The following is a 23,271-nucleotide window of genomic DNA, read 5'->3' as shown; positions in this document are numbered from 1 at the left end:
AAGTACCCTCGAGGTTTTTGAGACATGCAGATTAAGGTCTTTATATAGATATTTTAGTGCAATCATTGATCTCTAGGTTGCAACCATAAACTCACTACCTTGAGAACCTAGATTTAGTTAAAGGCATTAAAACCCAGGATCTGAGTGGTGTTAACTCAACACTAACATCTGCGTCATCTCGTTTTCTAATTTAATTTGTAAATTTCCTGAACATGATCCTTAATATCTACTCAGGAATGGTGCTCTGTAGCCATATATCTATCCATTTTCAATGAAGAGCATTACCAACATTGCTGTTGGATGCTCACGTTTTTCTTAAAGTAAAACATTGACAATTACTATGATTAGTTTTAGCACGTGCATTATTTTGCGTGTCTTTAACAGTGCACTTAATATTTTATACCACAATTCACATTTCAAAGACCGTTAATGAGTAAATAAAAAAAATGTTCTTTGCTTAGGTCCTTGGTTACCTTGAACACCTATGATCTGCTCGAAAGAATACTGCATGGTCTGGATACATCCTTAAGGGCAAAGCAACAATAACGTTGAGCAACGTTCAGAAGAATGAAAGTGGGGAATATATTTTCCAAAAAACACTTCCAAAACCTTGCAGTGGTGAAAGATAATATAATTCTTGATGTAAATCCCAGAGGTGAGCAAAAACTCCTGCTTCATGACATAGGGGCTATTGTTATGTGCAGACTGTTGGGGAGAAGTTTTAATCATATGCAGTGGATTTATGAAAAAAACTGAATAGATGCAGAAATAATGGCATATAAACGGTACTTAATGTTTTAAATAACTACACTGATTGTTAGTTTATAATTGTGATGGATAGTTTGTTGATGATCTTTAAAAAATGTGTCACTTTGGTATAAACGTTTTATTTCACAGAAATGTATTTCGTCAACATTTGTCATCCAAACCTCCTCCAACTGCCCACGATGCCCCCCGGATACCCCTCGGATACCCCTCAAACATACAGGCATGCCTTTTGGGAATGTCCAGACATTAACAAGTTTTTTCAAATCAACACTTGCTACTTTAACCACATTCACAAAACGAGTGTCTCACCCTCACCAGACACATCCCTATTGAGGTTGAAACCTCAAGGCCTTTCCAGGGGGGCAAATACATTACTGTATTCCAAATGTTCAATGTTTTGGCAAAACGCACCATTACAGCCAACTGGAAAGAGCATGCTCCCCCAACAGTGCAGGAATGGGCCAATAAACTTTCAAAATTTGCCACTAGAGCATCTAAGTGCCAAACTCAGAAGCTTACCACCAACCATGGAACCCTTTCACGACCTCTCCTCCAGTGGACATTGATTCTTAAGAGTATTCATTAGGACATTTAGGCACTTCCCCCCCTACCTTTTTTTCCTACAGGGGTATCAGAGCTTAGGAAGACTGGGGTTGTCGATTTTATTTAAACATGTAGTTTAGACAGGTTTCCATTGAACTGTAATTCGTAACGTGTGTTTGTACTGGTGTCAACCCCCTTTCACATCCTCTGTACCTGATATCGTTTTGTTGATTAAATACTTTTGGGAGGAAAAAAATCGAGCCATCTACGCTCCTTCATACTGGGGTCAACAAGGGTCCTTGGCACAATCGGCAAATACGAAATCCACAAACTCTGAGGCATAAGAAAATTAGGGTTTGATTTGTAATACGACAACTGCTCATTTTGTTTTATGTTACCCTACATTAACCCAACCATGGAGCGGGAAGTATTTATTTAAATGTAAAATATGATTAATATGTTTTTAGTGTAATGTCTAGTGCTGTACTGTACACGCTAAAGTAAATATGAAAATTAAGATGAGGAGGTTAATAACATGTACTTTTTTTGCAGTTTAAAACATGAACTAAAAATACTTTTATATACTATGAAAGATGATTTCATGTGTATTTCATGGTCTCATCATCGGGAGCAGTGCAGTTAGAGTATAGTACTTGTTTATGATGCATAAAGGAATCTCATGGTCAACTGTGGATGGTCAAGCCACAGGGGCACGATGGGCAAGCTATACCTCAATAAATTTGGCAACGGTCAAATCCGCGAAGGCTGAAATTAGAGTGGGCAAAGTAGCTCTTCGTTGGTGATGGAGCAATGCCTGTCATGTTGTACGCTTGCTCGCGAAATTTAATTCTTAATTTTATAGAGGGCCGAAGGCCCTGCAATCGAATCTGTATTTGTTAAACCATGCTATTGGATTTCAATAATTCAAATTTGGAGTCTTCCTTAAAGAAAACTATAGCTACTCTACAGTTCTCATCAAACTATTGACTACACTATCGATAGTTAAAATTTCTACTCATCGCATGTGTTTTGGTCATATTAAAATAGGATTTAAGAACTCCTTCCCTAGGGAGTCTTAAGATTGGCAAATAAAATAAATCGGAGAGCTAAGACTTACCTGTGTGCATGCAGCTTATAATCTGTTAATACATAGTGTGTGTATAGTAATACCTCGGTTAACGAAGTAAATGCATTCCATGACGTCACTTTGTTATCAGAAACGTCGTTACCAGAGTTAGGTATAACATCTGAGGCATAGGGGATGCGTTTCCGGACTTCAGAGAAGGGGGAACAATAGGAAAACATTGCTGCACAGTCGCCTTCACTTCGTCTGCTTGGTTTAAAATGGTCCTGAAGGTGCACGGCACCAACCCCAACGAATGGGTCACTTCACTTTTCATCTTTCCCGCCTCTACCCCTCCTCTTTATGATCTGCATTTTCCTTTCCAAATATGAATAACACAATTCATATGGCGATATATAGTTATCGTAATTGTATAGTGAATATACAGCAGTGTGGCATATAGTGGGGTTGATAAAATAAGACAGTGTAAAATTACAAGTCTAATATTTTATAGTCTAACTCTAAAGTATAGGGCAGTGTAGAGTAACGCATTGTATAATTCAAAGGTGATTTTTTTTGTCTATGGATATGATATTATACCATGTAGTTTAGATTGAAGGTATAATATTACATTGTATAGTAGTCCAGTTTATAGCATAGTTATTAACGCAATACAGGACAGAGCAGCGCACCTATCCTATTAATTTTTTCTTTCCGTTTTTCTGTGTACCCACCGCCACCCTCCCCCGATCCGGTGGTGCTGGTAACATGCTAATTCATATGTTAATTCCGCCCACACAGCTTAAAAAGACGCGGTCCAGGCTTGGCAATGTTCACTCGAGCGCTGTCTTCTGGACAGTCCTGTTTATTCACCTGAAGAAGGCTACTTGTTTCGTGGCCGAAACGTCGTGAGAATCTTATTTTATTATGTTTTATTTTTATTATTTTATTTCCATTCTACGTGACTTTACTGAAAGAACCAAGAAGATGAATCCCTGCAGTCACGAAAGCTTTAAATCGAAAGTGTAATGTTTAACATACTTCATAAGGCAATATATAGTACCGTAATTGTATAGTGAATATACAGCAGTGTGGTATACAGTAGGGTTAGTAGAATAATACAGTGTAGATGGACTCGTCCGTCTGAACAAAGCTCATCGCTCTCCGTGGTGCTAATCCTTCACACCAACATCATGGTAATCCCCCAGTTACATGCTAATGTATATGTAAACTCCTCTCCCCCCTCCTCCGGTCCGAGCTCGTCGCTCTCCGTGGTGCTAATCCCTCACACCAACATCATGCTAATCCCCCAGTTACATGCTAATGTATAAGTAAAACTCCTTTGTCAAGGCGCTCTGTTCCTCCCACACAGCTTAAAAGACGCTTCGAAGCTTGGCAGGGTTCACTCAAGCGCCGTCTTCCAGACAGTCCTGTTTCTTCACCTGAGGAAGGCTACTTGTGTTGTGGCCGAAACGTCATGAGAATTTTATTCTGTTATTATTTTTATTATCATTTTATCTCCATTCTACGTGACTTTACCGAAAGAACCCAGAAGATGAATCCCTGCAGTCACGAAAGCTTTAAATATAAATTTGAGCTCTAGCACTGGCTAGCGGGATGAGGGAAGACTGGTGAAACTTGCTGATGACTGGTCCAAGTGAGGCAGACTTGCACAGCTCTTCACTGGCTGCTGACACAGTCAGAATCAGAATATTAATTTATCCTGGAGGAATCCAATGATCTATAAAGCTCTTCACAGATGTCCAAATGTCCAAAGTGATGTGCACGCACAGCATTCAACCTTTTACTCTTAAATCACTGTGCATTATTTCTGAAGATATTTTTTTCATTTTTTTGCACAAATAGGGCAGAAGGGGCCCTGCACGGTTGACTTCATTATGAAGGAATTAGTTTCCCAGATTATTTGTTGACAGAGGTATCACTGTGTATCAATTGTAGTGTTGTATTTTAAAACTGTTTAAACCGATTACATTGTTGTATGTCTCAAGGTGGCTGCTTTTATTGTTTCCACAGATATCCAGACTACTAATTCTACCCCTCGGTCTGCTGTTGTTCCTTGTCCTTGTAGTATTTCCATGGAGAATATTTTTCTCCATGTTTCATTTTTGTAACTATTTGACCAGATGGTGTCAGTAAATACAAGTGATAGCAAGGAACTTGCATAAAAAGGCAGATTTAGCCACTTCACAGAGCTTCATATTGGGAAAAAAAACACCGCATTCCCATATGTATTTAATAGTGGACTGACCTATGTTTGGGAACTGGAAAAGTGGGTCAAGTCGGGGTTCCCACGGCAGTGGGGCACGAGGTCAAGAAAGCTGTGATCGGGCCACTCGACCTGCTTTAGCTAGGATGGAAACAGTGGTGACTTCATAGTAAACATTTTCAAAACATTGAGACAACCCAAACATAAGTTCTTTATATATTTTTTTTATGGATTGTTGTCTTCCAGCCATGCAGGGGATGGCAGGGAAGGGGTTTAATCCAAGTCAATCTTGGGAGAAGAACCAAGCCAATCAATTCCAGGAACAGCGCAGCTTGCGTCTCGTTTGTAATCGCAGAGACGTAGCATCAGTTTGCTTTTAGGACAGCAGTGAGGAACTTACGGCCTGTGGGCAACATATTGACCACAAATTAATTTTATATGGCTAGCAGCCACATGACGCTGACCACTTCAAAACTACCCACAAATCATACTTATCCATAACGGCAAGCATCTTAGCCTCACTTATCCGGTGCTGCAGGGGAATATTTTTGACCGGGAAACACTTTCTAATTCTAGCACACTCAATCAGGGCAGTCTTTGTTATGCTTGGTCAGCGTGCACTTTGTTTTCCCTGTTATTTTATATAGCTAAGGTGTGTGGTGATGTGTAGCCTGCCAAAGCTATTTGAGAGCTCTTAATTGGTGTTTCATAAAGAAAAGGTTCAATATGAAATCCAAATGTAGACCTTCAGGGGCGATATCAAGGCTTTTAATCTGTTGCTGGTCTATAACCAATTGCCTTGGATGCATCTGATCTCAGAAGCGAAGTAGTGTTGAGCCTGGTGGATAGTGCTTGAAAGAGCACCCACCACAGCAGGTTCTTTAGAAGAAGCTGGAGTGCTGCGTGATTTGCAGCAGAGGGCAGTGCAGCAACATCCATTTCCACGCTCCCACATCTATATACTGGAAGCCTTCACTAACCTGCACCGACTAGCCTGGTGAAGTATGGTCAATTAACTCACACGACCCCCACTTTGTGTGGAGGTCCTCATCCAGCAGAAAATGTTGGAAAGGGTTACAAATCTATATTCATATTTTGTTGTATCCATGTTTATTACATGATAGTGCGTGCCCCATTCATGTTCAAACTGCATACTTTGGTAAACATGCAAATAAATGTGTTTCATCGCACATTTAATTCCATTGAGCAATGGCCATTTCACATCGGTAATTAAAAACTGTCCCGAATGTACCTTATTTAATACATACAGTACCTCATGGCTTTCAATGTGAACCGTTACAGGAAGAACGCTTATGAAATGGATAAGAATTGTGATGAAATTCAGTCTTCAGCTACGTGCCAGAGCAACGATCTAAATTAGACCAATTTAATGAATGGCTGCAACTCTTTAAGGTAAGTTTATATCACTCCACGGGTCTCTTCTGACATAACTGTGGTGTTTATGAGCAGGGTGGTGTGTAAAGTTTTCGCATTTGGCTCATCCATTTCTCTGCATAAGCAACCACCCTGCTGTGGAGGGAGTCATATTTCATTCCCAATTGTGATGTTCACCTTTTAACCAAACTTACATGTATTAAGCCAATCCACAGTTTCTGAATGAATGTATTTCTGTGCTTAATGACCAGCAAGGGTGCTTTCTTAATACTACGAGGAGAAGCTCCTATCTTTTACTGTTTTCGTATTCAAATTTGAACATCATAATGTGTCCGAAATATGTAAAAAGAATAAAAGATGAAACAATGGTTCTCGATTAAATGTTATTTGATGTTTAATGCTCTATCAAACGAAAAAAACCTCAATCTTATATTTTGAACGGTTTCTGAAAGACAAACATTTTTAGGGGGTACTTTTATGGGGCCTTCAAATGAAAAATCTCAGATTCTCATATTTCCTGTCATTTGTCCTCAAAGCTACCTTTGTGCCTAATTTCAGATTTTTACCATGTCGAGAAGTACCCTCGAGGTTTTTGAGACATGCAGATTAAGGTCTTTATATAGATATTTTAGTGCAATCATTGATCTCTAGGTTGCGACCATAAACTCACTACCTTGAGAACCTAGATTTAGTTAAAGGCATTACAACCCAGGATCTGAGTGGTGTTAACTCAACACTAACATCTGAGTCATCTCGTTTTCTAATTTAATTTGTAAATTTCCTGAACATGATCCTTAATATCTACTCAGGAATGGTGCTCTGTAGCCATATATATATCCATTTTCAATGAAGAGCATTACCAACATTGCTGTTGGATGCTCACGTTTTTCTTAAAGTAAAACATTGACAATTACTATGATTAGTTTTAGCACGTGCATTATTTTGCGTGTCTTTAACGGTGCACTTAATATTTTATACCACAATTCACATTTCAAAGACCGTTAATGAGTAAATAAAAAAAATGTTCTTTGCTTAGGTCCTTGGTTACCTTGAACACCTATGATCAGCTCGAAAGAATACTGCATGGTCTGGATACATCCTTAAGGGCAAAGCAACAATAACGTTGAGCAACGTTCAGAAGAATGAAAGTGGGGAATATATTTTCCAAATAACACTTCCAAAACCTTGCAGTTGTGAAAGATAATATAATTCTTGATGTAAATCCCAGAGGTGAGCAAAAACTCCTGCTTTATGACATAGGGGCTATTGTTATGTGCAGACTGTTGGGGAGAAATTTTAATCATATGCAGTGGATTTATGAAAAAAACTGAATAGATGCAGAAATAATGGCATATAAACGGTACTTAATGTTTTAAATAATTACTCTGATTGTTAGTTTATAATTGTGATGGATAGTTTGTTGATCTTTAAAAAATGTGTCACTTTGGTATAAACGTTTTATTTCACAGAAATGTATTTCGTCAACATTTGTCATCCAAACCTCCTCCAACTGCCCACGATGCCCCCCGGATACCCCTCAAACATACAGGCATGCCTTTTGGGAATGTCCAGACATTAACAAGTTTTTTCAAATCAACACTTGCTACTTTAACCACATTCACAAAACGAGCGTCTCACCCTCACCAGACACATCCCTATTGAGGTTGAAACCTCAAGGCCTTTCCAGGGGGGCAAATACATTACTGTATTCCAAATGTTCAATGTTATGGCAAAACGCACCATTACAGCCAACTGGAAAGAGCATGCTCCCCCAACAGTGCAGGAATGGGACAAAATAAACTTTCAAAATTTGCCACTAGAGCATCTAAGTGCCAAACTAAGAAGCTTACCACCAACCATGGAACCCTTTCACGACCTCTCCTCCAGTAGGCATTGATTCTTAAGAGTATTCATTAGGACATTTAGGCACTTCCCCCCTCTCCCTTTTTTTCCTACAGGGGTATCAGAGCTTAGGAAGACTGGGGTTGTCGATTTTATTTCAACATGCAGTTTAGACAGGTTTCCATTGAACTGTAATTCGTAACGTGTGTTTGTACTGGTGTCAACCCCCTTTCACATCCTCTGTACCTGATATCGTTTTGTTGATTAAATACTTTTGGGGGAAAAAAAATCGAGCCATCTACGCTCCTTCATACTGGGGTCAACAAGGGTCCCTGGCACAATCGGCAAATACGAAATCCACAAACTCTGAGGCATAAGAAAAATAGGGTTTGATTTGTAATACGACAACTGCTCATTTTGTTTTATGTTACCCTACATTAACCCAACCATGGAGCGGGAAGTATTTATTTAAATGTAAAATATGATTAATATGTTTTTAGTGTAATGTCTAGTGCTGTACTGTACACGCTAAATTAAATATGAAAATTAAGATGAGGTTAATAACATGTACTTTTTTTTGCAGTTTAAAACATGAACTAAAAATAATTTTATATACTATGAAAGATGATTTCATGTGTATTTCATGGTCTCATCATCGGGAGCAGTGCAGTTAGAGTATAGTACTTGTTTATGATGCATAAAGGAATCTCATGGTCAACTGTGGATGGTCAAGCCACAGGGGCACGATGGGCAAGCTATACCTCAATAAATTTGGCAACGGTCAAATCCGCGAAGGCTGAAATTAGAGTGGGCAAAGTAGCTCTTCGTTGGTGATGGAGCAATGCCTGTCATGTTGTACGCTTGCTCGCGAAATGTAATTCTTAATTTTATAGAGGGCCGAAGGCCCTGCAATCGAATCTGTATTTGTTAAACCATGCTATTGGATTTCAATAATTCAAATTTGGAGTCTTCCTTAAAGAAAACTATAGCTACTCTACAGTTCTCATCAAACTATTGACTACACTATCGATAGTTAAAATTTCTACTCATCGCATGTGTTTTGGTCATATTAAAATAGGATTTAAGAACTCCTTCCCTAGGGAGTCTTAAGATTGGCAAATAAAATAAATCGGAGAGCTAAGACTTACCTGTGTGCATGCAGCTTATAATCTGTTAATACATAGTGTGTGTATAGTAATACCTCGGTTAACGAAGTAAATGCATTCCATGACGTCACTTTGTTATCAGAAACGTCGTTACCAGAGTTAGGTATAACATCTGAGGCATAGGGGATGCGTTTCCGGACTTCAGAGAAGGGGGTACAATAGGAAAACATTGCTGCACAGTCGCCTTCACTTCGTCTGCTTGGTTTAAAATGGTCCTGAAGGTGCACGGCACCAACCCCAACGAATGGGTCACTTCACTTTTCATCTTTCCCGCCTCTACCCCTCCTCTTTATGATCTGCATTTTCCTTTCCAAATATGAATAACACAATTCATATGGCGATATATAGTTATCGTAATTGTATAGTGAATATACAGCAGTGTGGCATATAGTGGGGTTGATAAAATAAGACAGTGTAAAATTACAAGTCTAATATTTTATAGTCTAACTCTAAAGTATAGGGCAGTGTAGAGTAATGCATTGTATAATTCAAAGGTGATTTTTTTTGTCTATGGATATGATATTATACCATGTAGTTTAGATTGAAGGTATAATATTACATTGTATAGTAGTCCAGTTTATAGCATAGTTATTAACGCAATACAGGACAGAGCAGCGCACCTATCCTATTCATTTTTTCTTTCCGTTTTTCTGTGTACCCACCGCCACCCTCCCCCGATCCGGTGGTGCTGGTAACATGCTAATTCATATGTTAATTCCGCCCACACAGCTTAAAAAGACGCGGTCCAGGCTTGGCAATGTTCACTCGAGCGCTGTCTTCTGGACAGTCCTGTTTATTCACCTGAAGAAGGCTACTTGTTTCGTGGCCGAAACGTCGTGAGAATCTTATTTTATTATGTTTTATTTTTATTATTTTATTTCTATTCTACGTGACTTTACTGAAAGAACCAAGAAGATGAATCCCTGCAGTCACGAAAGCTTTAAATCGAAAGTGTAATGTTTAACATACTTCATAAGGCAATATATAGTACCGTAATTGTATAGTGAATATACAGCAGTGTGGTATACAGTAGGGTTAGTAGAATAATACATAGTGTAGATGGACTCGTCCGTCTGAACAAAGCTCATCGCTCTCCGTGGTGCTAATCCTTCACACCAACATCATGGTAATCCCCCAGTTACATGCTAATGTATATGTAAACTCCTCTCCCCCCTCCTCCGGTCCGAGCTCGTCGCTCTCCGTGGTGCTAATCCCTCACACCAACATCATGCTAATCCCCCAGTTACATGCTAATGTATAAGTAAAACTCCTTTGTCAAGGCGCTCTGTTCCTCCCACACAGCTTAAAAGACGCTTCGAAGCTTGGCAGGGTTCACTCAAGCGCCGTCTTCCAGACAGTCCTGTTTCTTCACCTGAGGAAGGCTACTTGTGTTGTGGCCGAAACGTAATGAGAATTTTATTCTGTTATTATTTTTATTATCATTTTATCTCCATTCTACGTGACTTTACCGAAAGAACCCAGAAGATGAATCCCTGCAGTCACGAAAGCTTTAAATATAAATTTGAGCTCTAGCACTGGCTAGCGGGATGAGGGAAGACTGGTGAAACTTGCTGATGACTGGTCCAAGTGAGGCAGACTTGCACAGCTCTTCACTGGCTGCTGACACAGTCAGAATCAGAATATTAATTTATCCTGGAGGAATCCAATGATCTATAAAGCTCTTCACAGATGTCCAAATGTCCAAAGTGATGTGCACGCACAGCATTCAACCTTTTACTCTTAAATCACTGTGCATTATTTCTGAAGATATTTTTTTCATTTTTTTGCAAAAATAGGGCAGAAGGGGCCCTGCACGGTTGACTTCATTATGAAGGAATTAGTTTCCCAGATTATTTGTTGACAGAGGTATCACTGTGTATCAATTGTAGTGTTGTATTTTAAAACTGTTTAAACCGATTACATTGTTGTATGTCTCAAGGTGGCTGCTTTTATTGTTTCCACAGATATCCAGACTACTAATTCTACCCCTCGGTCTGCTGTTGTTCCTTGTCCTTGTAGTATTTCCATGGAGAATATTTTTCTCCATGTTTCATTTTTGTAACTATTTGACCAGATGGTGTCAGTAAATACAAGTGATAGCAAGGAACTTGCATAAAAAGGCAGATTTAGCCACTTCACAGAGCTTCATATTGGGAAAAAAAACACCGCATTCCCATATGTATTTAATAGTGGACTGACCTATGTTTGGGAACTGGAAAAGTGGGTCAAGTCGGGGTTCCCACGGCAGTGGGGCACGAGGTCAAGAAAGCTGTGATCGGGCCACTCGACCTGCTTTAGCTAGGATGGAAACAGTGGTGACTTCATAGTAAACATTTTCAAAACATTGAGACAACCCAAACATAAGTTCTTTATATATTTTTTTTATGGATTGTTGTCTTCCAGCCATGCAGGGGATGGCAGGGAAGGGGTTTAATCCAAGTCAATCTTGGGAGAAGAACCAAGCCAATCAATTCGAGGAACAGCGCAGCTTGCGTCTCGTTTGTAATCGCAGAGACGTAGCATCAGTTTGCTTTTAGGACAGCAGTGAGGAACTTACGGCCTGTGGGCAACATATTGACCACAAATTAATTTTATATGGCTAGCAGCCACATGACGCTGACCACTTCAAAACTACCCACAAATCATACTTATCCATAACGGCAAGCATCTTAGCCTCACTTATCCGGTGCTGCAGGGGAATATTTTTGACCGGGAAACACTTTCTAATTCTAGCACACTCAATCAGGGCAGTCTTTGTTATGCTTGGTCAGCGTGCACTTTGTTTTCCCTGTTAGTTTATATAGCTAAGGTGTGTGGTGATGTGTAGCCTGCCAAAGCTATTTGAGAGCTCTTAATTGGTGTTTCATAAAGAAAAGGTTCAATATGAAATCCAAATGTAGACCTTCAGGGTCGATATCAAGGCTTTTAATCTGTTGCTGGTCTATAACCAATTGCCTTGGATGCATCTGATCTCAGAAGCGAAGTAGTGTTGAGCCTGGTGGATAGTGCTTGAAAGAGCACCCACCACAGCAGGTTCTTTAGAAGAAGCTGGAGTGCTGCGTGATTTGCAGCAGAGGGCAGTGCAGCAACATCCATTTCCACGCTCCCACATCTATATACTGGAAGCCTTCACTAACCTGCACCGACTAGCCTGGTGAAGTATGGTCAATTAACTCACACGACCCCCACTTTGTGTGGAGGTCCTCATCCAGCAGAAAATGTTGGAAAGGGTTACAAATCTATATTCATATTTTGTTGTATCCATGTTTATTACATGATAGTGCGTGCCCCATTCATGTTCAAACTGCATACTTTGGTAAACATGCAAATAAATGTGTTTCATCGCACATTTAATTCCATTGAGCAATGGCCATTTCACATCGGTAATTAAAAACTGTCCCGAATGTACCTTATTTAATACATACAGTACCTCATGGCTTTCAATGTGAACCGTTACAGGAAGAACGCTTATGAAATGGATAAGAATTGTGATGAAATTCAGTCTTCAGCTACGTGCCAGAGCAACGATCTAAATTAGACCAATTTAATGAATGGCTGAAACTCTTTAAGGTAAGTTTATATCACTCCACGGGTCTCTTCTGACATAACTGTGGTGTTTATGAGCAGGGTGGTGTGTAAAGTTTTCGCATTTGGCTCATCCATTTCTCTGCATAAGCAACCACCCTGCTGTGGAGGGAGTCATATTTCATTCCCAATTGTGATGTTCGCCTTGTATCCATACTTACATGTATTAAGCCAATCCACAGTTTCTGAATGAATGTATTTCTGTGGTTAATGACCAGCAAGGGTGCTTTCTTAATACTACGAGGAGAAGCTCCTATCTTTTACTGTTTTCGTATTCAAATTTGAACATCATAATGTGTCCGAAATATGTAAAAAGAATAAAAGATGAAACAATGGTTCTCGATTAAATGTTATTTGATGTTTAATGCTCTATCAAACGAAAAAAACCGCAATCTTATATTTTGAACGGTTTCTGAAAGACAAACATTTTTAGGGGGTACTTTTATGGGGCCTTCAAATGAAAAATCTCAGATTCTCATATTTCCTGTCATTTGTCCTCAAAGCTACCTTTGTGCCTAATTTCAGATTTTTACCATGTCGAGAAGTACCCTCGAGGTTTTTGAGACATGCAGATTAAGGTCTTTATATAGATATTTTAGTGCAATCATTGATCTCTAGGTTGCGACCATAAACTCACTACCTTGAGAACCTAGATTTAGTTAAAGGCATTAAAACCCAGGATCTGAGTGGTGTTAACTCAACACTAACATCTGAGTCATCTCGTTTTCTAATTTAATTTGTAAATTTCCTGAACATGATCCTTAATATCTACTCAGGAATGGTGCTCTGTAGCCATATATATATCCATTTTCAATGAAGAGCATTACCAACATTGCTGTTGGATGCTCACGTTTTTCTTAAAGTAAAACATTGACAATTACTATGATTAGTTTTAGCACGTGCATTATTTTGCGTGTCTTTAACGGTGCACTTAATATTTTATACCACAATTCACATTTCAAAGACCGTTAATGAGTAAATAAAAAAAATGTTCTTTGCTTAGGTCCTTGGTTACCTTGAACACCTATGATCAGCTCGAAAGAATACTGCATGGTCTGGATACATCCTTAAGGGCAAAGCAACAATAACGTTGAGCAACGTTCAGAAGAATGAAAGTGGGGAATATATTTTCCAAAAAACACTTCCAAAACCTTGCAGTGGTGAAAGATAATATAATTCTTGATGTAAATCCCAGAGGTGAGCAAAAACTCCTGCTTCATGACATAGGGGCTATTGTTATGTGCAGACTGTTGGGGAGAAGTTTTAATCATATGCAGTGGATTTATGAAAAAAACTGAATAGATGCAGAAATAATGGCATATAAACGGTACTTAATGTTTTAAATAACTACACTGATTGTTAGTTTATAATTGTGATGGATAGTTTGTTGATGATCTTTAAAAAATGTGTCACTTTGGTATAAACGTTTTATTTCACAGAAATGTATTTCGTCAACATTTGTCATCCAAACCTCCAACTGCCCACGATGCCCCCCGGATACCCCTCAAACATACAGGCATGCCTTTTGGGAATGTCCAGACATTAACAAGTTTTTTCAAATCAACACTTGCTACTTTAACCACATTCACAAAACGAGCGTCTCACCCTCACCAGACACATCCCTATTGAGGTTGAAACCTCAAGGCCTTTCCAGGGGGGCAAATACATTACTGTATTCCAAATGTTCAATGTTATGGCAAAACGCACCATTACAGCCAACTGGAAAGAGCATGCTCCCCCAACAGTGCAGGAATGGGCCAATAAACTTTCAAAATTTGCCACTAGAGCATCTAAGTGCCAAACTCAGAAGCTTACCACCAACCATGGAACCCTTTCACGACCTCTCCTCCAGTGGACATTGATTCTTAAGAGTATTCATTAGGACATTTAGGCACTTCCCCCCCTACCTTTTTTTCCTACAGGGGTATCAGAGCTTAGGAAGACTGGGGTTGTCGATTTTATTTAAACATGTAGTTTAGACAGGTTTCCATTGAACTGTAATTCGTAACGTGTGTTTGTACTGGTGTCAACCCCCTTTCACATCCTCTGTACCTGATATCGTTTTGTTGATTAAATACTTTTGGGGGGAAAAAAATCGAGCCATCTACGCTCCTTCATACTGGGGTCAACAAGGGTCCTTGGCACAATCGGCAAATACGAAATCCACAAACTCTGAGGCATGAGAAAATTAGGGTTTGATTTGTAATACGACAACTGCTCATTTTGTTTTATGTTACCCTACATTAACCCAACCATGGAGCGGGAAGTATTTATTTAAATGTAAAATATGATTAATATGTTTTTAGTGTAATGTCTAGTGCTGTACTGTACACGCTAAAGTAAATATGAAAATTAAGATGAGGAGGTTAATAACATGTACTTTTTTTGCAGTTTAAAACATGAACTAAAAATACTTTTACATACTATGAAAGATGATTTCATGTGTATTTCATGGTCTCATCATCGGGAGCAGTGCAGTTAGAGTATAGTACTTGTTTATGATGCATAAAGGAATCTCATGGTCAACTGTGGATGGTCAAGCCACAGGGGCACGATGGGCAAGCTATACCTCAATAAATTTGGCAACGGTCAAATCCGCAAAGGCTGAAATTAGAGTGGGCAAAGTAGCTCTTCGTTGGTGATGGAGCAATGCCTGTCATGTTGTACGCTTGCTCGCGAAATTTAATTCTTAATTTTATAGAGGGCCGAAGGCCCTGCAATCGAATCTGTATTTGTTAAACCATGCTATTGGATTTCAATAATTCAAATTTGGAGTCTTCCTTAAAGAAAACTATAGCTACTCTACAGTTCTCATCAAACTATTGACTACACTATCGATAGTTAAAATTTCTACTCATCGCATGTGTTTTGGTCATATTAAAATAGGATTTAAGAACTCCTTCCCTAGGGAGTCTTAAGATTGGCAAATAAAATAAATCGGAGAGCTAAGACTTACCTGTGTGCATGCAGCTTATAATCTGTTAATACATAGTGTGTGTATAGTAATACCTCGGTTAACGAAGTAAATGCATTCCATGACGTCACTTTGTTATCAGAAACGTCGTTACCAGAGTTAGGTATAACATCTGAGGCATAGGGGATGCGTTTCCGGACTTCAGAGAAGGGGGTACAATAGGAAAACATTGCTGCACAGTCGCCTTCACTTCGTCTGCTTGGTTTAAAATGGTCCTGAAGGTGCACGGCACCAACCCCAACGAATGGGTCACTTCACTTTTCATCTTTCCCGCCTCTACCCCTCCTCTTTATGATCTGCATTTTCCTTTCCAAATATGAATAACACAATTCATATGGCGATATATAGTTATCGTAATTGTATAGTGAATATACAGCAGTGTGGCATATAGTGGGGTTGATAAAATAAGACAGTGTAAAATTACAAGTCTAATATTTTATAGTCTAACTCTAAAGTATAGGGCAGTGTAGAGTAACGCATTGTATAATTCAAAGGTGATTTTTTTTGTCTATGGATATGATATTATACCATGTAGTTTAGATTGAAGGTATAATATTACATTGTATAGTAGTCCAGTTTATAGCATAGTTATTAACGCAATACAGGACAGAGCAGCGCACCTATCCTATTCATTTTTTCTTTCCGTTTTTCTGTGTACCCACCGCCACCCTCCCCCGATCCGGTGGTGCTGGTAACATGCTAATTCATATGTTAATTCCGCCCACACAGCTTAAAAAGACGCGGTCCAGGCTTGGCAATGTTCACTCGAGCGCTGTCTTCTGGACAGACCTGTTTATTCACCTGAAGAAGGCTACTTGTTTCGTGGCCGAAACGTCGTGAGAATCTTATTTTATTATGTTTTATTTTTATTATTTTATTTCCATTCTACGTGACTTTACCGAAAGAACCCAGAAGATGAATCCCTGCAGTCACGAAAGCTTTAAATATAAATTTGAGCTCTAGCACTGGCTAGCGGGATGAGGGAAGACTGGTGAAACTTGCTGATGACTGGTCCAAGTGAGGCAGACTTGCACAGCTCTTCACTGGCTGCTGACACAGTCAGAATCAGAATATTAATTTATCCTGGAGGAATCCAATGATCTATAAAGCTCTTCACAGATGTCCAAATGTCCAAAGTGATGTGCACGCACAGCATTCAACCTTTTACTCTTAAATCACTGTGCATTATTTCTGAAGATATTTTTTTCATTTTTTTGCAAAAATAGGGCAGAAGGGGCCCTGCACGGTTGACTTCATTATGAAGGAATTAGTTTCCCAGATTATTTGTTGACAGAGGTATCACTGTGTATCAATTGTAGTGTTGTATTTTAAAACTGTTTAAACCGATTACATTGTTGTATGTCTCAAGGTGGCTGCTTTTATTGTTTCCACAGATATCCAGACTACTAATTCTACCCCTCGGTCTGCTGTTGTTCCTTGTCCTTGTAGTATTTCCATGGAGAATATTTTTCTCCATGTTTCATTTTTGTATCTATTTGACCAGATGGTGTCAGTAAATACAAGTGATAGCAAGGAACTTGCATAAAAAGGCAGATTTAGCCACTTCACAGAGCTTCATATTGGGAAAAAAAACACCGCATTCCCATATGTATTTAATAGTGGACTGACCTATGTTTGGGAACTGGAAAAGTGGGTCAAGTCGGGGTTCCCACGGCAGTGGGGCACGAGGTCAAGAAAGCTGTGATCGGGCCACTCGACCTGCTTTAGCTAGGATGGAAACAGTGGTGACTTCATAGTAAACATTTTCAAAACATTGAGACAACCCAAACATAAGTTCTTTATATATTTTTTTTATGGATTGTTGTCTTCCAGCCATGCAGGGGATGGCAGGGAAGGGGTTTAATCCAAGTCAATCTTGGGAGAAGAACCAAGCCAATCAATTCGAGGAACAGCGCAGCTTGCGTCTCGTTTGTAATCGCAGAGACGTAGCATCAGTTTGCTTTTAGGACAGCAGTGAGGAACTTACGGCCTGTGGGCAACATATTGACCACAAATTAATTTTATATGGCTAGCAGCCACATGACGCTGACCACTTCAAAACTACCCACAAATCATACTTATCCATAACGGCAAGCATCTTAGCCTCACTTATCCGGTGCTGCAGGGGAATATTTTTGACCGGGAAACACTTTCTAATTCTAGCACACTCAATCAGGGCAGTCTTTGTTATGCTTGGTCAGCGTGCACTTTGTTTTCCCTGTTATTTTATATAGCTAAGGTGTGTGGTGATGTGTAGCCTGCCAAAGCTATTTGAGAGCTCTTAATTGGTGTTTCATAAAGAAAAGGTTCAATATGAAATCCAAATGTAGACCTTCAGGGTCGATATCAAGGCTTTTAATCTGTTGCTGGTCTATAACCAATTGCCTTGGATGCATCTGATCTCAGAAGCGAAGTAGTGTTGAGCCTGGTGGATAGTGCTTGAAAGAGCACCCACCACAGCAGGTTCTTTAGAAGAAGCTGGAGTGCTGCGTGATTTGCAGCAGAGGGCAGTGCAGCAACATCCATTTCCACGCTCCCACATCTATATACTGGAAGCCTTCACTAACCTGCACCGACTAGCCTGGTGAAGTATGGTCAATTAACTCACACGACCCCCACTTTGTGTGGAGGTCCTCATCCAGCAGAAAATGTTGGAAAGGGTTACAAATCTATATTCATATTTTGTTGTATCCATGTTTATTACATGATAGTGCGTGCCCCATTCATGTTTAAACTCTGCATACTTTGGTAAACATGCAAATAAATGTGTTTCATCGCACATTTAATTCCATTGAGCAATGGCCATTTCACATCGGTAATTAAAAACTGTCCCGAATGTACCTTATTTAATACATACAGTACCTCATGGCTTTCAGTGTGAACCGTTACAGGAAGAGCGCTTATGAAATGGATGAGAATTGTGATGAAATTCAGTCTTCAGCTACGTGCCAGAGCAACGATCTAAATTAGACCAATTTAATGAATGGCTGTAACTCTTTGAGGTAAGTTTATATCACTCCACGGGTCTCTTCTGACATAACTGTGGTGTTTATGAGCAGGGTGGTGTGTAAAGTTTTCGCATTTGGCTCATCCATTTCTCTGCATAAGCAACCACCCTGCTGTGGAAGGAGTCATATTTCATTCCCAATTGTGATGTTCACCTTTTATCCATACTTACATGTATTAAGCCAATCCACAGTTTCTGAATGAATGTATTTCTGTGGTTAATGACCAGCAAGGGTGCTTTCTGTGGTGCATTGTGGTTTTCTAGGCTGCTTGTCATCCTATTACACTGCCTTGTGTTGGCTTTAGGGAATGTCTCGGATGTGACAACTACAACAGTATTTATTGTATTTGATGTCTCATCCTAGAGCCGCAAACATGTTTACCGATACTATGTTATTCTGTATATTTTCGGTTTGGTTAATTATCAGAATTCATTTTAAAAAAATGCATTGGAAGTGTTTTGTATTAAAATATATATGATTTAACTTTAATGTCTATTAACCTATGTATTCACTTTGGATGTTTAAGTATGTCTTACTGATCTAATACAAACGGGACACGTTTTGACACATCTCAGATAATAAAGTTCAATGTCAAAGTAGTTTCCCACTCAAAAATGGGGTGGAGTTTCTATGCTACAATACGATTTTGCGTCTGAATGCATCTCAAGATGTTGTTTTATTTCCTTGTATCTTCAAGCTCGTGCTAAAAAACTCCGCATTTATAGCGGGCCCATGCGATTCCAACGGAGGTTGACTTGTCTCTTCCCACAAGGTCGTAAAAAATTGTTCTCAAACCCCGAGGGATAAATTGCTGAGTCAGCTTTCAGTTTAATTCTGAACACATAGAATTATAACAGACAGCCATGCACTCTAACCACTGGACCACCCTGCCAAATTAATATATTATTAGTTAAATTGATACACTCACTGAAATAATATTTTAACTTTATTGAATTATCCACTATTTAAGGTTAAACAAAATAAAATAATAGTTGCATCACTAATTTCATCCTTGGCAAACCACACACTTACTGCACACTGATATTTTTGTGCGGTTGATGTTTATTAATGGTCATTCTTACGACTTAGTTGTTTATTTTAGTTTCACCTTAACAATGGGCAGGAGTAACTCGGATCCATGCACGGAAAATGCTGATACCTAAATCACCGACTCTTTTCTGTGTGCAACTATGGCTATTGAACTCCAAACCATGGACCGGGTAACTTCGCACTCCCCCAAATATGAATTCGCAATTTCTCAAAGCAATTAAATGGCAAAATCACGTAACTTCTGATTCTCTGCATTGTTGCTGTTTGTAAACCATAGGAAATAATATGGATAAACTTGATTATACTACACTATTCTGGTCAATACAGGTTGGGGGAGCATACACTTTGGAGTATAAGTATTTAATTTAGTTAATTGGATTAATTAATCAATTCCATCATTGTGGGTATTTTCTTTCGGGAGGAAATTAAAAAGTTGGAATTGCAAACTATTCTTAAAGTAATAATGATTGGTTTTTTTACAGTTCATCTTATCACTGTGAACGGTTGAATCGGGTTTCTAATTCTCCTATAAACTGAGGTGAGTAAATCCTCCATAAATGATTGCAATTAAATGCTTATTTATGTAAATACATGTTTTTAAATGAATGTGTTATAAAAAGAAAACAAATCGGTGGCAGAATAGCTTCGTGGTTGGCAAGTTTACCACTCCACAAGTTTTAAGTGAATTGTTAAATGCTGCCAGCCTCCAGGAATGCGTGGGTTATTACCAAACCATGGATTGTGTAGTAACATAGACAAGAACCCTGATATCGCTTGCTAGCAAGAGCATACTTTTAACATGGTTTTATACAATCATAATGTATTGTATTTCGAAATAGCTCTTACACAATGCTATAAAATATACGGTTTTTTTGTGACTGAATACTAGTCAATAATTAAATTAACTGTCAGGATTTGTGGTCACAATATAATTCAATAACCATTATTTTTTTACTTTTGTGCAGGAAGATTTGGCTACACCTGCTTCTTACATAGTGCGGGTCATCACCAAGAATTGGAACCCTAAACAAATGCAGCACTTACTGATTCAATCCAGTCCGTGTCTCTTTCTGCTTCTTCCAGAGCACTGCTCGACTTTGGAATTATCCCATCTCTTTTCGAAAGTTCATATAATCTTTGGTTCTATTGGGTAAAGTCACGTAGGTGAAAATAAAATAATTTTTATTTTCACCTACCAATAGAACCAAAGAGTATGGATCCTAGCAGTCACGAAAGCTTTAAATCTAGAATTCATATAATCTTACTCAAATAAAAAAATGTATTACCTTTCATTAATGCTAACTTTTACTTGAACTTATTTTTGCATTGAAAAAAGAGGCCGGTACAGAGCACAAGCAATGAAAAAAGGAGTAGAGATCTACCGAGTAAACTAACATACACACCGAGTTAACGTGTCACCATCAATATAAATCTCGTAGGGCAACCAACTACCTTATGTCATGTCCATGGAGTGGTGCATCAAGAGTCTGTCCCCTCCACCGGTCTCCTCGACCATGCACACCTTCACGGCAGGTTCAATAGGGACAGGGACCATTTAGCCTTAAGTTCCCGTTCCCTGCCCCTAAACTTATGGCTAAGTTGCTCTGTTCCTGTAAGGGCTAGGAAGGCGTTGGGCCACATTTTCCAGGAGGGAGGTTCATGATTCGTCCGATTTGCCAGGATAGTCTTCCTTACAGTGAGATGAACGATTTTTAGTCATGCGTGCTGGTGTTTTAATGCACCGTTTGGTTTGAGGCCCCATCGTGTTGATTTGATTCAGGGGCTAAGGTTGGTGCCACAGATGTTATTTAAAATAATTGGTAATGTCGGAGTAAAATTTCAGTATATCTGGGCATGACCAAAAGGCATTAAGGTCTGTCTGAGCCATGCCTGGAGGGAATCAAGGGCAGTCTAGGGAAGCTTATGTGAATTTGCTCTTTCATTGGTCAAATAGGTGCCGTGCATACATTTGAATTGGATAAGCTTTATTGGTAGCGATCTAGGGCCTGACACAGCGGCCTGGCAGATTTGAATTAATTTCTGTTGGAGGATGTCCTGGCCCAGGAGCTTATTCCAGAGTGTTCTAGTGTCACATGGTACAAGTAACAAGGGAAAATATAATGGGGAGGATGTGGTCCACCTGTATAGGGAAAGGGAGTAATTGAAAATTATGAAAGTGTGCAGCAAACAAGGTGTCAATCACAATTGAGTGTGCCCAGCTTCCGATAAATATGGACCACCCCACCACACAAAGCCCAAAGTGGGTGGTGAACGTCATCTAAGGCTAAAAGTGCCTTAAGGGTGTGTGAGTGTTTGGGAACGTGTAGGCTTAGGTGTGTCGGGATAAAGGGGTCATCCTGTAACATTGTGAGCGCACCGTGTTGTCCTAGAGATACGCTACTGCGTGACAACTGGCAGGGTGGCTTGTCTAAAAATTTAAGACAGACCAACCCTATTGAATCGCCTCAGGTGAATGGGCACGACTGTTCTCACTAGACTTGACCCACAATACACAGGAGTGACTTGGCTTACCGAAAATATAATAGTAACACCGATAAAGGTGAGCCTGGAACAGCAGGAAAGAGACTATGTGCCACACCTAATGCTGCGTATAATCCAAAATCCCTCACTGTCCACAAGACGGTATGCTTCTAGTCTATAATTAAGTTTCGGTGCCTCTAGCCGGTCGAGGATAGGTGTGTGCAGAGTGATCAAAGTTCTTGTCTGGGGTTTTGGTGATGGCATCCCACTAATCTGTCGGTTCCTTAAAAAATGAGACCAGGGGATGTTATAACTTGCCTGTACTTGCTCAAAGGATAACAACCCTACTTAGATAAGGGGTTGTCAACTTTTTCCACTCCTGCCACTTTCCAGCTGGGCCACTTGATGCCCTTACCTCTTATTCTCATCGAACTGTTTACCCCATAGCGGGGATCATTACATCAGCCATATGAAAGAAGATGATATTACTGGTTTTTAAAAATCCCAAAAATGTATTTTTATTATTTTACGAGTGTTTTTAAGTCTGTATGCTCTCCCGTTTTATGTACGTTAACGAGAACGTACTCAACTTATTTATACCCTATCCCGTTTTACGTACTGTGGCACGTTGGGATAACATACTCGAGATTTACGAACTTCACCATTTAGACCCAACATTGTTTACGCTGTTTAGCGACATTTACGTGCCAGGTGGCACCGAAGCGTTCGCGTCCCTGACTGATCCACCATCCCATCTCTTTACTTCGATTAAATTTCTGGTTTTTAGGGATGCATCCTGGGCGTAAATCTGGGTATGTCTGTTTGTAAAAGTATGGTTTAAACTTTGCCGAAGTGCCTTAAACTTTGTGGATGACATGTGCTCGACAATAAAGTTTTTAAAATGTCGGACTTGTGTATTCACCCATTACTTAAAGGATACACTATACTGCATTACTTTGGCTGTTGAAAATCACTTGTTTTTTCTTGTAAAGGATGATGGCCTATTTAGGTTGTTTTGCATGGAGTAGAGGGTAGCCCTGGCCTTTCTCCACTCTACTTACTGGTTGTTATTCCACCATTAGTGTCACCCTTGCTATGTTGCCCACCCTCAACAATCACCAGACATCATGGGACCTCCCTTGCCAGTATCAAAATATAAGAATAGGTTT

At 39.4% G+C, this 23,271-nt stretch overlaps 1 long non-coding RNA gene across 1 annotated transcript; it reads left to right on the top strand.

Annotated features, from left to right (window-relative positions):
* Nucleotides 1–16,709: 16,709 nt before the first annotated feature.
* On the top strand, nucleotides 16,710–23,008 carry LOC142907039 (uncharacterized). Its single transcript, XR_012930630.1, has 2 exons — nucleotides 16,710–20,159; nucleotides 20,587–23,008. It is a non-coding gene; the product is annotated as an uncharacterized LOC142907039 (long non-coding RNA).
* Nucleotides 23,009–23,271: the final 263 nt, after the last annotated feature.

The sequence above is a fragment of the Petromyzon marinus genome, chromosome 74, assembly GCF_048934315.1.
Source record: "Petromyzon marinus isolate PM22_M1 ecotype Great Lakes invasive population chromosome 74, UKy_Petmar_22M1.pri1.0, whole genome shotgun sequence".
Classification (NCBI taxonomy): domain Eukaryota; kingdom Metazoa; phylum Chordata; class Hyperoartia; order Petromyzontiformes; family Petromyzontidae; genus Petromyzon; species Petromyzon marinus.
This window is presented reverse-complemented; position numbering and strand designations above follow the sequence as displayed.